Source organism: Stegodyphus dumicola, chromosome 6, assembly GCF_044657685.1.
Source record: "Stegodyphus dumicola isolate Sdum_Otavi_A_Nest chromosome 6, ASM4465768v1".
Lineage (NCBI taxonomy): Eukaryota > Metazoa > Arthropoda > Arachnida > Araneae > Eresidae > Stegodyphus > Stegodyphus dumicola.
The window spans coordinates 100,919,387-100,933,838 of record NC_140773.1 but is presented as its reverse complement, the minus strand read 5'-3'; positions in this window follow the sequence as shown (position 1 = coordinate 100,933,838).

Below are 14,452 nucleotides of genomic sequence, written 5' to 3'. Positions count from 1 at the left end.
AAGTTGGTCCAGATTATCACTAGTAATAATGATATCGTCTAAATAGATAACTGTGGACTTTCCAAGAACAGGCCTTAGCACAATGTCCATACATCGCTGAAATGTTGCCGGTGCCCCTGAAAGGCCAAACGGCATACGCAGGAATGCATAAGTGCCAGACTTGGTTATAAAAGCAGTCTTAGGTACGTCTTCCGGTCTAACCCCTATTTGAAAATAACCAGTCCTTAAGTCTAAAGTCGTCACGTATTTGGTAGACGTTATGTTCCTTAGAATTTCTTCAATAATAGGTAACGGATATACCGGATATTTAGTCATGGAGTTTAATTTACGATAGTCAATCGCAAAACGCCACCTTTTTGGATGTGTTACTGGATAGTCATTGTTTTTCTTACATAAAACCACTGGGGTAGCATAACTACTTGAGATGGGCGTTATGATCTTTTTACGTAACATAACTCTAATGTGCCACTCTATAATTTTTTCTTTATTCTTATCATACCGCTATGGTTTGCGGCGAACTGGCAGTGAATCTCCGGTGTCGATACTATGGTTAGTAACTTGAGTAAATCCTTTAATATCACTAAATAACGAAGCAAATTCATTTACCACTTGTCGGATTTTTTGTTGCTCTTCCTTAGGCAGGTGGTCAAGGTTTAACATTGGTGGTTCTGTTTTCTCTTCTCTAACTGGTTTCAGCGTCAGCTTAAGGGACGCTTCGTTAAAATCCAGTGTTGCTTCTGCCTCTGAAAGAAAATCGATCCCTAAGATGATATGTGCATGCAGAATCTTTACTATAAAAAACATAATCTTTACTTGTTCGTCCTTGATACGAACGTAGAGCGGTAATTTACCTATGCACTTGCATTTTTCTCCCTGCGCAGCTAACACTGTCGTATTATCCGAATTATATATGCGGTATTTCCGAAAATATTTCCTAAAAAAATCTTCTGCCACACAGGAACACTGCGGGCCTGTATCCAGGAGTGCGGTGGCTGGGATGTTATTCACCAACACTTCAATCTTTGGAAGAGTCAAATTTTTAACCATTACTGTATTTAACTTGAAGGAAGACGGGTTTTCTTGGCCTTCGGATTTCCGCACCCTCCCGTCAGCAGAAATCCGTTTTAGTTTAAATCTTGTTTTTTCCTTTCCATGCTTTCCTTCTTTTTCCACTGGCCTTCAGACTTTTTTCCTGGATTGCTATTGAACTGTCGACGTTCGCCGGCTGTTTTTGGATTCTCGGGTTTCCTTGCCCACTGATTCGCTTTGCTTCCGTAGCCGTGTGCTTGACTTTGCTGTGGTCTTGGCGCACCAAATTGGTTTCATTGCTCATATTGGCGTCTTTTTTCAATGTCCGCCGTTCTTCTACATTCAAACTGGATTGCTAGCTCAAATAACTTTTCCAGTGTAGTCGGATTCCTTAATTCAATAAAGTCTTGTACTTTGGAAAGTAACCTCGGCAAAATCACTTCAATTATCTCAGGATCCGGACGGTTTCCATACAAGAGTTTGAAGACATGAATTTTTCTTAAAATACAGGTGGAAAGATTTTCGATTCGTTGCTGATATATGCTGAAAAGTTCCGTTTCTAATTTTGCACGATCCCTTACGACAGGGAAGGCTTTTACTAGGGCAGTCTTGAAATTTTCGTAAGTATAGGTGGGACTTCCCGCTTGACCCAAGAGACTTCTGCCTATACATTTGAGCCAATTAAGCGCTTGGCCCCTCAAAGCGCTGGTAGCTAAGGTCACTTTCTGGAACTCGTGCACGGGATACATCATTAAGTTGTCCTCCAATTTTTCCAAAAACTGGTTACCGGTGAGTTTCCATTAAATGTTGCTTCTGGTTTCATCGAAGCGCGCATGGTCTGGGCGATGTAACCAAATCCTTCCAGGGCGGCAGCTGGCATTTCTGGATTCTGAGCCGCTTCTGCAGGCAGCACAGGTTCTTCTTGAAACTCGGCCATGGTTATTCTTCTTCGTCGGGCGCCACTATCAGGTTCAGTGTTCCTCCTTACTTGCTTGGAAAACATTTAAATGACCTGACTCGGAACAGGGAGCTTACTAAAGCTATGTTCAATAAATGTGGGAAGTAGACAAGATACACAGGAAGGGTATACGAAACCCTGTATTTTTCTCTCTTTACAATGAATTCCGGACTTCGGAATACAGAGACCAACCACTTGGGGTCTGAACGTAAGAATATAAAAATATTAACTAAATTCTAACTAAACTAACTTTGGATTAATAAACAAGTGTCTACTCGAAGATTGGCCGTATATTAACAGAAAGGCCGTATGTAGTACAGAGAACTGTTAACACTACGATACGTTTAAAATTATCAAGAGGATTAAACCTCTGGCCTTGAAAGCAACCAGCAACCGAATAAAACTGCTAAGGCAAGCGGCTTGCTTCTACTAACTCCTTCCTCTCTCTCTCGCGTGGCAAAAAGCCACAACTTAAGTACTTGGCGTTCGCAAGACAAATTTGCATAAATAAGTTAAAGCTTTTAATTCTGGCCGGAAGTAGAAAATAAGAAGTGATAGTAAAGATTTAAAATAAAATAAACGTTAGTAAAACTTAAGATCCTTACAATAGGACCAGCAAAATCAAATCCTACAACTTCGAAGAGATTTGCCTCTGTTATTCTTTCGGTTGGTAAAGGAGCGTAACCTGACTTAGTGGCTTAGCTTTAAATCTGTAGCAAATCACACACATTTTAATATTACTCTTAACACGCTGTCGACCCTTAAGTATCCAAACTTTTTCTCTAATTTGAGTTAAAGTTTCAGCTAAACCAACGTGTCCTTGCGTTTCGTGACAATCTTTAATGATATGATCTGTTAAATGACACTTCTCAGGTAATATTGCTGGGTATGTTTGATTATAGCTTAACTCAGCATTTTGAAGCCTTCCACCTACTCTGAGTATTCCATTTGAGTCTACAAATGGATTTAATGTAAATATTTTCAAACTATGTATGCTTTGTTTCATCTTTTATTTCCTTATTTCTTCTCTAAAATTTTCTTCCTGAGTTTTCTTGATCCAGAAATTCTCTGCTTAATTCATCTCTTCAGCCTTAACAGGTCCAATTCTTCTTAGTTTTGAGTTTTTCACATTATTGATAAATCTGAAAACATAAGATGTTATTCTATATACTTTCTTTATGTCATTGAAGTTCTCGATAGGAATGATAGGTTCGCTGTTTTCAACAATACAATTTGCTGTTAAGATTTCTTGCTTCTTTCCTTTTCGTTTATCAGAATTGTTACTTTATCATCTTCATGAAAATTTCTCGAAGATCTGGGCCAAACATTGTTATCCTTGACAAGCTAAGGTGGGCCATACCACCACAGTTCATTTTTTGAAAGGGTTTCTACCTTCTACCCTCTCGTAAATAAGTCCGAAGGATTCTCATGGCTGGGACAATAATTCCACCAATCTGGATCAGTTTTCTCTTGGATTTCTAGACACCTATTTTGTACAAATTGTTTTTATTTCGTTGGATTAGCCTTGACCCAGTGTAATACAATTTCTGAATCTGTCCACATATAAATCTTCATTTATATGTTTTTCAACGAATGTCGAATGTATGTAATGAGTCGAGCTCCTATGAGTGCTCCTAAAAGCTCCAGTCGAAGTAACGTAACCCTTTTTATTGGAGCAACTTTTGCTTTGGACATAACAAATGATGTTTTTGTTAGCTCATTTTCATTGTATTTCAAATATACAACGGCACCGTATCCCTTTTGGCTACTATCTGTAAAACAGTGCAATTATATACTCGACAGATTACCTTTTGACAGATTGTTGAAATAATGTCTTGGAATTTCAACATTTTTTAATTTAGGAATTTCATTATACCAGGTTTTAAATCGGCTCTGCAATTCTTGATCAAGTGGTGCATCCCATTGGTATCCTCTTTGCCAACATTCTTGCATCATCATTTTAGCTGCAACAACAAGGAGAGATATGAAACCGATAGGATCGTATAGTTCGCAAGCAACTTGAAGAATCTTTCGTTTTGTTATTTCCTGAGCCGGATACTTGAGTAATACATCTTTGATTCGAAATTTCAGTTTATCTGCTTCATAATTCCAAATATATCCTAACAAAATGCTATTCATTCCGTCTCCATTAAACTTCGTATTTTCAACTGCATTCCAAATCGCATGTAATTGGGTGTTATTGCTCCTCCAATTTCTCATATTGAAACTAGTAAGCATCATAATCCTTTTCACATCTTCATAAATTTCTGAAGCTTCTTCTTCATCCTCTGTACATTGAATCAAATCATCTACATAAAAATTTTCTTTAAGAAGCTGACAGATCTTCGAATATTGTGCTTTCAACTTTCTTGTGTGATGCTTTATAGTTGCTGCTAGTAAAAAGGAGCTACAGGTTGCTCCGAATATTGCACGCGTCATTCTTAAAATCGTCGGTTGCTCCTTTTCCTTTGAAGTCCAAGGAAATCTTACTGGATTTCTGTCCGCAGGTTTCAACAGAATTTGTAGAAAAGCAGCTTCGATATCTGCAGCAAATGCTATTTTGTGTTGACGAAATTTAATTAGCAAATCTAGTAATTCAGAGTTTAAATTTTGTCCTGAATGTAAGCAATCATTTAAAGATAGACTGTCATGGGTATGCGAGGAAGCATCAAATACGACCCTTAATTTCGTAGAATCGTGATCTTCTCTGATTACTCAATGGTGTAGCAAGTAATAGATGTTTTCTTCAAAATTCTTCGGGGCCTTTTCAGCTATTTCTTTATTTAGATAATCTTCAATTACGCTTGAATACTTGTCATAAATTTCAGGATTTTTCTTAAACCTTCTAAGTAAACTGTTCCATCTGTTTAAGGCGATGTTATAATTACTACCAATTTTGTTCATATTGTCCTTCCAAGGTAATGAAACTTCATAACGATTGGTTTTATATTCAATAGTTTCTTCAAATCTCCGTATAACTTCAGTGTCATTTTCATTTGTTGAATAGTCATGTATTCCAATCGCATCTATATCCCATAGCCTTTTTAGAGCTGCACTAATTTCCAAATCATGTGCATGAGAAATATTCTCAACAACATTCATTACCGTAATTCCGGAATGAAGTGTAGAAACATTACTTAATGCTTCAGTTCCACTTATAGTGTAACCAAATAAGGTTTCAGAGGCAACAATACCCTTTGATAATCTTTTAACCTTCCTAGTGACTATTTTCCAGTAATAATCATTACCAATTAATACTGATATCTGAGAGTTATGGACACCATATCTGTAGCATCAGCAAGTCTTATAGAATTTTACTTACAATAATTAAGTATATCCTTTCCTGGCATACCAATAACAGCTTGATTAATTTCTGGAGTTTCAAGTGCTTCAATTATTATTTTCCCAGGTCCACATATATCTTTAAGAATAACCTTAACCTTTTTTAGCCTTTTAACTGTAAACTCAGTTTAGCCGAAGTTGTAAATCTAAAGTTTTTCTTCCCCCACAACACTTAATTTTAATTTTTTTGATACTTCTGTCAGGATGAAAGATTTATGAGAGGCAGAATCGAAAATGAGTCTTACATTTTTTCTTCTATTCTGACCTAAAGCTATTGCATTTGCAGTTTGTAAATAAACCCTATTTTCGTTATCTCTTTCCGAAACTGAAGCCACCACTGTGTCTGTTTTAAGCTTACCTTTATTTTTCCGTTTATTTTCAAATTTATTATCATGTAAAATAGTATTATGCCTTAATGAACATAAATCACAGCGTATATCCCAGCTGCAACGAGCAGACGTATGAGACTTACGAAAACATAAATAGCATCTGTTAGCCATTTTTAATTTTTTTCTTTTTTCCTCAGTTGGAATTGCGCAATTTGAAGTAGAATGTTTCAAAGATTCATTTTCTATCTTCCCACAAAATATACAATCGGTTGTTGATGTATTCGCGTTCAACGACGCAACTGCTGGAACAAAATGTTTGTTTTTGAAGGCAGCATGATATTTCTCACTTTTAATAACGTCTCGGGATTGATGTTTATGTTGTTCGGTTCTGATGTTAAACTCGGAATAGTTTGGCGATGTTTGAAAAATGTACGCTCTCTCTGCTTTCCTTCTTCAGAAATTCCAAAATGTTAGTCACTGTGGTTTCTGTGTCAGGGGTTAAAGATCGATTAAACTCTAAAACTAATTCGCTAGAAAGTATCCTCATTAACAGTGGGCATAACAAATAGCTGTAAGAATTCGAAGTAATGTTAAAGGAATCAAAGCTTCTATTTTCAATTTCTAAGCTATCATATAAGTTACGTAATGTTTTAATATCAGCCATTTTTTTACTGGCTTTAAATTCAGCAGACGATTCATATGTGCGTTTATTAAAATGTCCTTTCTGCCAAACCTTTCTTTCAGAATATTTATCGCCTTAGCATAATTTTCGGCAACTAACGGTAATCCCTTTATTGACATTAAAGCTGTGTCCGTTAGCAAAGATGTGAGGTAATTAAATTTGTCTACATCCTTTAAAGCAGAGTTATTATGTATAGCAGATTCGTATTGAGCCCAAAAACTTTGAAATTCACATATTTCGCCTTTAAATTTATTTATGGTTAGTTTCGGAAGTTTAGCGCCATTTGTATTTGTGTTCTCTACCGTATCTATAGTAGAAGAATTAGATGGCATCTCATTTAATTTAACGCGTTTTCTATTTCTAAATATTCTACTGATCTTCGATTTGTACAAGGTAATTTTATTTTTATATTCCAAGCTATCCTGTATTTCAGTGTCGTACTCTTTTTCATCTGCTATGATAGATTCGATTTCAATATCCAATATTAGTATATCGTTTTCATTTTCATTTAAGATGGATAAATCATCTTCTAATAAATCAACTTTAATATTATCTGATTCTATTTCTTTTTCCATTTTAGCTATCAGTCTTGTTACTGATGCTCTTAACATTCCTCGCTTCTTTTTAGTGCTTTTAACTTATCCATCTTAATAATCAATATTCGATCACTAATCGAACAATAAATACTTAAATCATAATATATCTAAAGATCACTGTTATCTCCACATTTCGGCACCATGCTGCAACTCTTATGATCTTTTTTCTTATTTGTACTTTCTTATTTTTATTTTTTACATTTAACAACATTTGATTAGTGAATTTTTGCTTACCTTTCTTGATGAATATCCACAGGAACGCTTGGAATTCCTTTTCATTTTTATCACAGAGAAGCTTTATTTACAGTTATGTACAACAATTGTATGCTTACATTAGAACGTTCATCGTGCTTCTCGTTGCCACTACATCTATCTCAAAAATCCGCAATGCCGTAAGAAAAATATAACAAGCTAAAAGTAAAAACAATGCGCCCTCTCGTGGCCAGCTACATAAACTGTAACAAGAACTGAGCGAAGTCGTACTGTCACTTATATGGTGCTCAGAGCTTTTGCCAACGACAGGTGCAATCTTGTACTCCTTGCCACAATGAATTTAGTGGGCTTGTTCTGATTTTACTGCCAGACAAGTGAGATAAGCCACAACAAGACCACAACATAAAATGCTATGTTGGAAGGCATCAAGAAACTTTCACAAAATTCTCTAATTTTCGGAGGCAATTATTTATCGCTATGTAAAATATTGGAAAGAGAAGAGAGTTGATAAGGTATATCTCAAACTGAAAAAAAAAAAAAACTCTCAAGTTAATTACTGTTGTATACTTCCCTCGTAAAACTGTTTTAAGTACAGTTGACGAAGTTTTCTTTTGACATTAATTGAGCATGACCGTTCCATGCGTGTGATTGTCCAATACGTTACTGGCGAAAGTAAAACTTACTTGTAGTTTGTTATTAACAGAAAATAAATTGATGGATTATTGTGTTTAAGAGAAAATTTATTATAAATACTTCATCATAGTAACACTAAACACTGGTTTCATATGATTCAAGAATAAGGAAATGCATTGTTATTAGAATGGGAAATGTAAGAAATTTAATGGCAGTAGGAATTGAGGAAATTGTTCTGCAGTTGCATTCGCAATCAGTTTTATACAAATGATCATGCTATGTCGTATCGAGTGAACGATTTGTGTTGCATTAAATTAAATTAATCCAAATCGTTAAGTTTTATCATTATGAAAATTAGAAGAACTTTAGAACTTCTTAACGAAATATTTTTGTTCCGCTGCTACAAAAAGCACCTTTAAAAGGCTTTTAATCTAATTTTTGGAAAGTATCTAATTTTTGGATGTTTCTGGCTTATAGTACATTACCTTTATGCACAACAAGAGCTTAGTGTATCTCCCGCAGTGGTGCGCAACATTTCTCAAGAATGCACCAACCCATAAAGAATTATTCAACATTGAGATCTGATTACTGTCATGCAAATTAAAAGAGAATTACAAGTTATACTGGAAAATATACGTTTAAGAGATTTTTTACTATGCATCCGTCAAAATTAATTGTCTGCAATAATTTAAAAAGCGAAAAGATTAATCTGATTGAAAATGAACTGCGGGTTCGGTATAAACAGCAAACGCACACTGAACTGTACTCAGGAGCTGGTTGACTTTGTATTTAATAACAAAGATTATCATCACAAAGATAATTACTTTATTATGTATTTATTAATCATTTTGTTGCTGTAGAGGAGCGATCTGGCTCCAAAACATTTTTAATTTTCAATCACAAAACTGTAAGATCTGTTACAGCAAGTACACAAAAGAAAAGAATACTCAATTCAAATTACGTAGGTCGAGAGTATAACGCGCTAGCAGCGCCTCCTGTCGACAAAAGACACATTAAATCATAAATGCAATATAAACACTGGAAAGAAACACATTACAATATACAATACATAAATCTAATTACAATTCACATGAAGAACACAAATGTCTCTCACATTTCTTTTTAACATTTTACCACCTGGTAATACTATGTTAATCACTCGAACTTTTTTATCCTTTCCAAAAATTATTTCTGCAATTCTACCTGTTAACCATTTTGTACTGGGCATATGCTCATCCTTGACTAACACAAATGCACCCACCTTAACATTATCTTTAGCAAACATCCATTTACTAAGTTGTTGAAGGTTATTTAAATAGTCTCTCTTCCATAACTTCCATATTTGTTGGCTATATTTCGTTATTTTTTGCCACTTTGAGAGCCTATTTTCTGGTATCTCAATAAGTTGGGGTTCAGCTATTGAAGGCCTCCCTATGAGAAAATGTCCGGGGAACAAGGTTTCAAAATTATCAAACTCGGATGATAAGGGAGTAAGGGGTCTAGAATTTAATACGCTTTCAATTTCTAGAATTACAGTGAGAAATTCTTCAAGAAACAGACGAGCATTGCCAATAATTCGTTTCAAGTGAAACTTAAAAGATTTCACCCCGGCTTCCCAAAGGCCGCCAAAGTTTGGTGATTTAGGAGGGATAAACCTCCACTCAATGTTTTCACTTAGCAGGTATTTAGTCAGTGTTTCATCTGGGTGTTTAACCAATTTATGCAATTTTCTGAGCTCAATGCTTGCACCCACATAATTCTTTGCATTGTCACTGAATAATTTTGCACATTTACCCCTGCGACTAAAAAATCGTTTCAAACAAGCTATAAAGGCATCTGAAGTAAGATCAGAGACAAAATCTAAATGTATGGCTTTGGTGCTTAAGCATACAAATATGCACACATAAACTTTGTTTAGTTTTCCCTTACGCTGATTTTTAAATTTAATGTGGAATGGTCCACAAAAGTCAGTTCCAACATTACTAAATGTGTAAGAAGTTGTTACTCGTTCTTTGGGCAGATCACCCATTATCTGAGTCTCAAAAACAGGTTTGTTTTTGAAACAAGTTATACATTGAAACACAACTTTACGACAAACATTTCTGCCATTTAAGACCCAAAATTTACGTCGAACATGATACAATAATGCATTTGAACCAACATGCAAATATTTTAAATTATAATATTTCACAATTATTAAAGTTAATGGATGCTTATCTGGCAGAACAATTGGATTTTTCTCATATGTACTGAGGTCAGAATGTTTCAGTCTGCCTCCAACCCTTATAACATTGTCTCTATCTAAAAAACAGTTTAAAGATTTTACCTTGCTGTTGCTGGGCACTTCTCTCAAGATGTTTTATTTCACCTACAAACTCACCTTGTTGGATTGACCTAAATAGAGTTCCGCTCTTCTCAACTCGCTAAATGTAAGGTAACCTGTAAGCTTTTCATTTCTAACATTATTGATAAATCTAAATACATAGCACATAACATGAACAATAGTTAAATAATTATTACTCAAGGAAATAATATCATCAACTATAGAACTATAATTTAAAACAGTAAAGGCAATAGGAGAATGATCATTAGAGTCATCAGTTTTCTTTAGTTCATCAGAAAAGTCATCTAATGAAATTAGAATGTCATTATTGTCTACCGGAACATCAGTCTTTTCTCTCAAAAATTGGGGTCCATGCCACCAAATGTCACTGTTCAATAAAATGTCAGCACTGACTCCCCTGCTGAGGAGATCAGCTGGATTTTGCTTCCCAGGGCAGTGTGCCCAGGCACTGGTATCACTTAAACTCTGTATTTCGTTAACTCTATTGGCAACAAATGATTTCCATCGTTTCGTAGATCCTTTAATCCAATAGAGAGTTATTTTTGAATCCGTCCAAAAGAACACTAAGGAAGGCTTTTTTAAATCGAGTGATTTCTTGACTTTACTCGCTAGTCGGGCGGCAAGCAAAGCACCGAGTAATTCTAGTCTCGGAAGAGTGATTTTCCTTAGTGGCGTCACTCGACTCTTGCTAACCAATAAATTCACTTCGATGTTATTATCCTTCACAACTCTTGCATAAATAGCAGCACCGTAAGCTTTTTGGCTAGCCTCGCAGAAGCAGTGTAGTTCTAAGATATCGGTTGGCTCTTGTATATTTAAATTGAGCACGTTTCTAGGAACTCGTAACTCTGAAAGTTCAGGAACCTCGGAGCACCACTGAAGCCATATGTTTTGTAGATCTACAGGTATTTCTTCATCCCAAGAAATTTTCTTCATCCACAAGACTTGTAGAATGAACTTCGCACGAATAATAAACGGTGAAAGCAACCCAAGCGTATCAAAAATTTTTCCAATTGTACGTAGCAGGAATCGTTTGGTACTTTCGTTTTTAAACAGACTGTCCACTAGGCTCTGCTTTCCCAATATTAGACAATCTTCAGCAGGATTCCATGACAGTCTCAAAACTTTAATAGTGTTGACTTGTGGCTGTGTATCGAAACCTTCACATGTCCAAAACTGCATCAATGTATTGTTGCTCGTAGTCCATTTTCGGAGCACCATGCTAGCTTGGCTCATAATTGATGTAGCTTGAGTGGAGATCTCAAAAGCATCCGACACATTATCAGCTCCAGAAATAAAATCATCCACATACAAACAGCGGTCTAAGCATTCTATTGTAGTCGGGAATTCTGCAGAGTGCTTTCTCATGTGAGTCTTCAAAGTAGCAGTCAAAAGGAATGGACTGCTCGTAACACCAAAAAGAGCACGATTAAATCTGTAAACTTGAAGTTTACCATTTTCTTCTCATAGAAAAGGAACTGCATCTCTGTCCTTTTCGGCTAATAAAATTTGTAGGAAAGCTTTCTCTGTGTCTGAAGTGAAGGCGACTTTGTTTAATCTGAAATTAACAAGAATGTCGAATATGTTCGAATTCAGGTTTGGCCCTGACCACAGGCAATCATTTAGACTTAAATGCTTAAAGTTATGACTGGAACTTGCATCAAATACTATTCTCATTTTTGTAGTTGCACTTTCCTCTCTAAAAACTGGTTGATGTGGCAAATAGAACGCAGGTTTATCAACAGCTTCTTTAGGACATCTAACTTTCTCTATAATATTCTTATTTTCATAGTCTTTTAAAGTTTTAATATACTGCAAATGAAGATTTTGATCTTTCTGAAGTCTACGCATAAGTAAATTAAGTCTGTTTTTAGCAACAATGAAGTTATTATTGAGCTCTCCCCAATCTCTTTTCCATGGTAACTGAACCTCATACCGGTTATCTTTAAAACGAACAGTTTTTTCAAATGTTTCTAAAAATTGATCTATCTCATTTTCACTGGGATCATCTTTAATTCCTATAGACTCAAGTTGCCAAAATTTTTTAATTTCATTTTCTATATCGTTATAGTTATTAACAAATCCACAGTGAACCGTTCGCGTATTTTGAATCTCTGAACTTAAAATACTACCAGTGGCTATAGAGCCAAATACAGAATTTTGAAATCTTAGCTCTGAATTGGGTACTTTAACTTGACCGAATTTTCAGATCTGATAAAACACCTCTGCGCCTAATAATGCATCAATTTTTCCTCTTTTATAAAAGTTTGGATCAGCAAACTTAATGTTTTGAGGAAAATGTTCAGTCGGAACTTCTATATTATTTATTGGTATGGAGTCCGAGATTTTAGGCACGCACAAAAATTCTAAACTCATTTCAAAGTCAATACCGTTTGAAATAGAAGCAATTAATATTTATTCTCGTGTTATTTAATCCAGAAACCGCAACAGATATTTTTTCTCTTTTAATCCCTAACGAATTAGCACATTCAATCGTTAAGAATGACGTCATCGAACCTACATCACACAAAGCGCGAACTGATTTTAATTCACCATAACAATCTCTGATTAAAATATTCGCAGTAGAAAGTAAAACATTTTTGGTCTGACGCATTCCGTTTACAGCTGTGCCGACGAAAATACTTTCTTTATTGGTAGAAGAAGAGTCATAAACAAATTTTTCAGCATTCGGATTGAGACTGACTGTCGTCTTCTCCCCCCCCTACTTCCGGCTTTCAAATATGAGCACTTTCGGATTTATTTCGTTTTTCATTTTCGAAATGTAACAGCGTTGAATGCTTTCGTGAGCATTTTTGACATCGATAATTAGACGAACACGTTCGAACGGAATGGTTTTTCAAACAATTAAAACAAAGCTTATTTCTTTTCACGAATTCACACCTGTCCTTGACAGAAAAATTTATAAATTCCGGACAGTTATATAATGAATGGAATTCTTCACCACGGCACTTTATGCATTTCAAATTTATGTTTTTTGTATTAGAAGTGGATATCACACTCGTAAGTTTTTTTTTTTTTTTTTATGTGGAGAATTATTACTCTTTTTTACCTCCTTTATTTTACTATTTTGAAGCGTTCTCGCTTGGCTTTGTAAAAGCGAAAGTAATTATTCAATAGTACCTAATTCTTCTGAGTTTTTTAATTCCCTTTCCCACCAGTATCGAGTCGATTTATCAAACTTATCCACTATTAAATATACTATCATTATTTCCGATAAGTTTTCTACCTTGTAGTTTAAAATATTTAAAGTTCGAATACATTCGTTCGTTACATCAATTAAATTTAGAATAGAACTAGATGTCTCGCTAATACTCGGCTGATTCAAAAGCTTTATTATAGCATTTAAAAGCTCAGGTTTATTCGAATACCTATCTTCTAAAAGTTTCCAAGTTATATCGAAATTTGTATCCGAAATAGAAATAGACTGTATTACTCTCAGAGCTTTCGTCCTTACAACTAGCTTTTAAATATTGCAATCTCATCGCATTACTCGAAATAGATTTGTTTTCTATTACACTAGCTTTAAACATATCTTTAAACATTATCCAATTCTCTATTTTACCATTGAATGTCGATACCGATAGCGTCAGTAACTAAACATCCGAAAACACGTTTGAATTATTATTACTCGGCACAGTAGAAACAGAATGTTCAGAATTCATCTTATTTTTAACTACGACTAATTTACGTTTAATCATCAATAACAACTCATCAACAATATCATCTGTATCTTCTTTATCTTCAACATATATATCCAATTCTTCGGGTTTACATGCTTCGAAAATTGAGTAAAATACAGATTTAAGTTCGTTAGAAATGTCATTAGTTTTGGTTTCAAATAGCTGCAACGCAACTGAATCTGAAACATCTAATGACAAAACAACTTTATCTTTATGCCTCGTCAGTGAACTTTTTAACACTCTTTTTCTAGTTTTTAGAGTTTCCATATTTATTACAGTTATACTCTTCAAATTTAATAGAGATTAAAATGGGAGAGCTCACTTTCGATTCTCGACGGACCACTTGAATTCACTCAGGAGCTGGTTGACTTTGTATTTAATAACAAAGATTATCATCACAAAGATATTTACTTTATTATGTATTTATTAATCATTTTGTTGCTGTAGAGGAGCGATCTGGCTCCAAAACATTTTAAATTCTCAATCACAAAGCTGTAAGATCTGTTACAGCAAGTACACAAAAGAAAAGAATACTCAATTCAAATTACGTAGGTCGAGAGTATAACGCGCTAGCAGCGCCTCCTGTCGGCAACTCTTAATCACTACTGAACACACACTTTGCGTC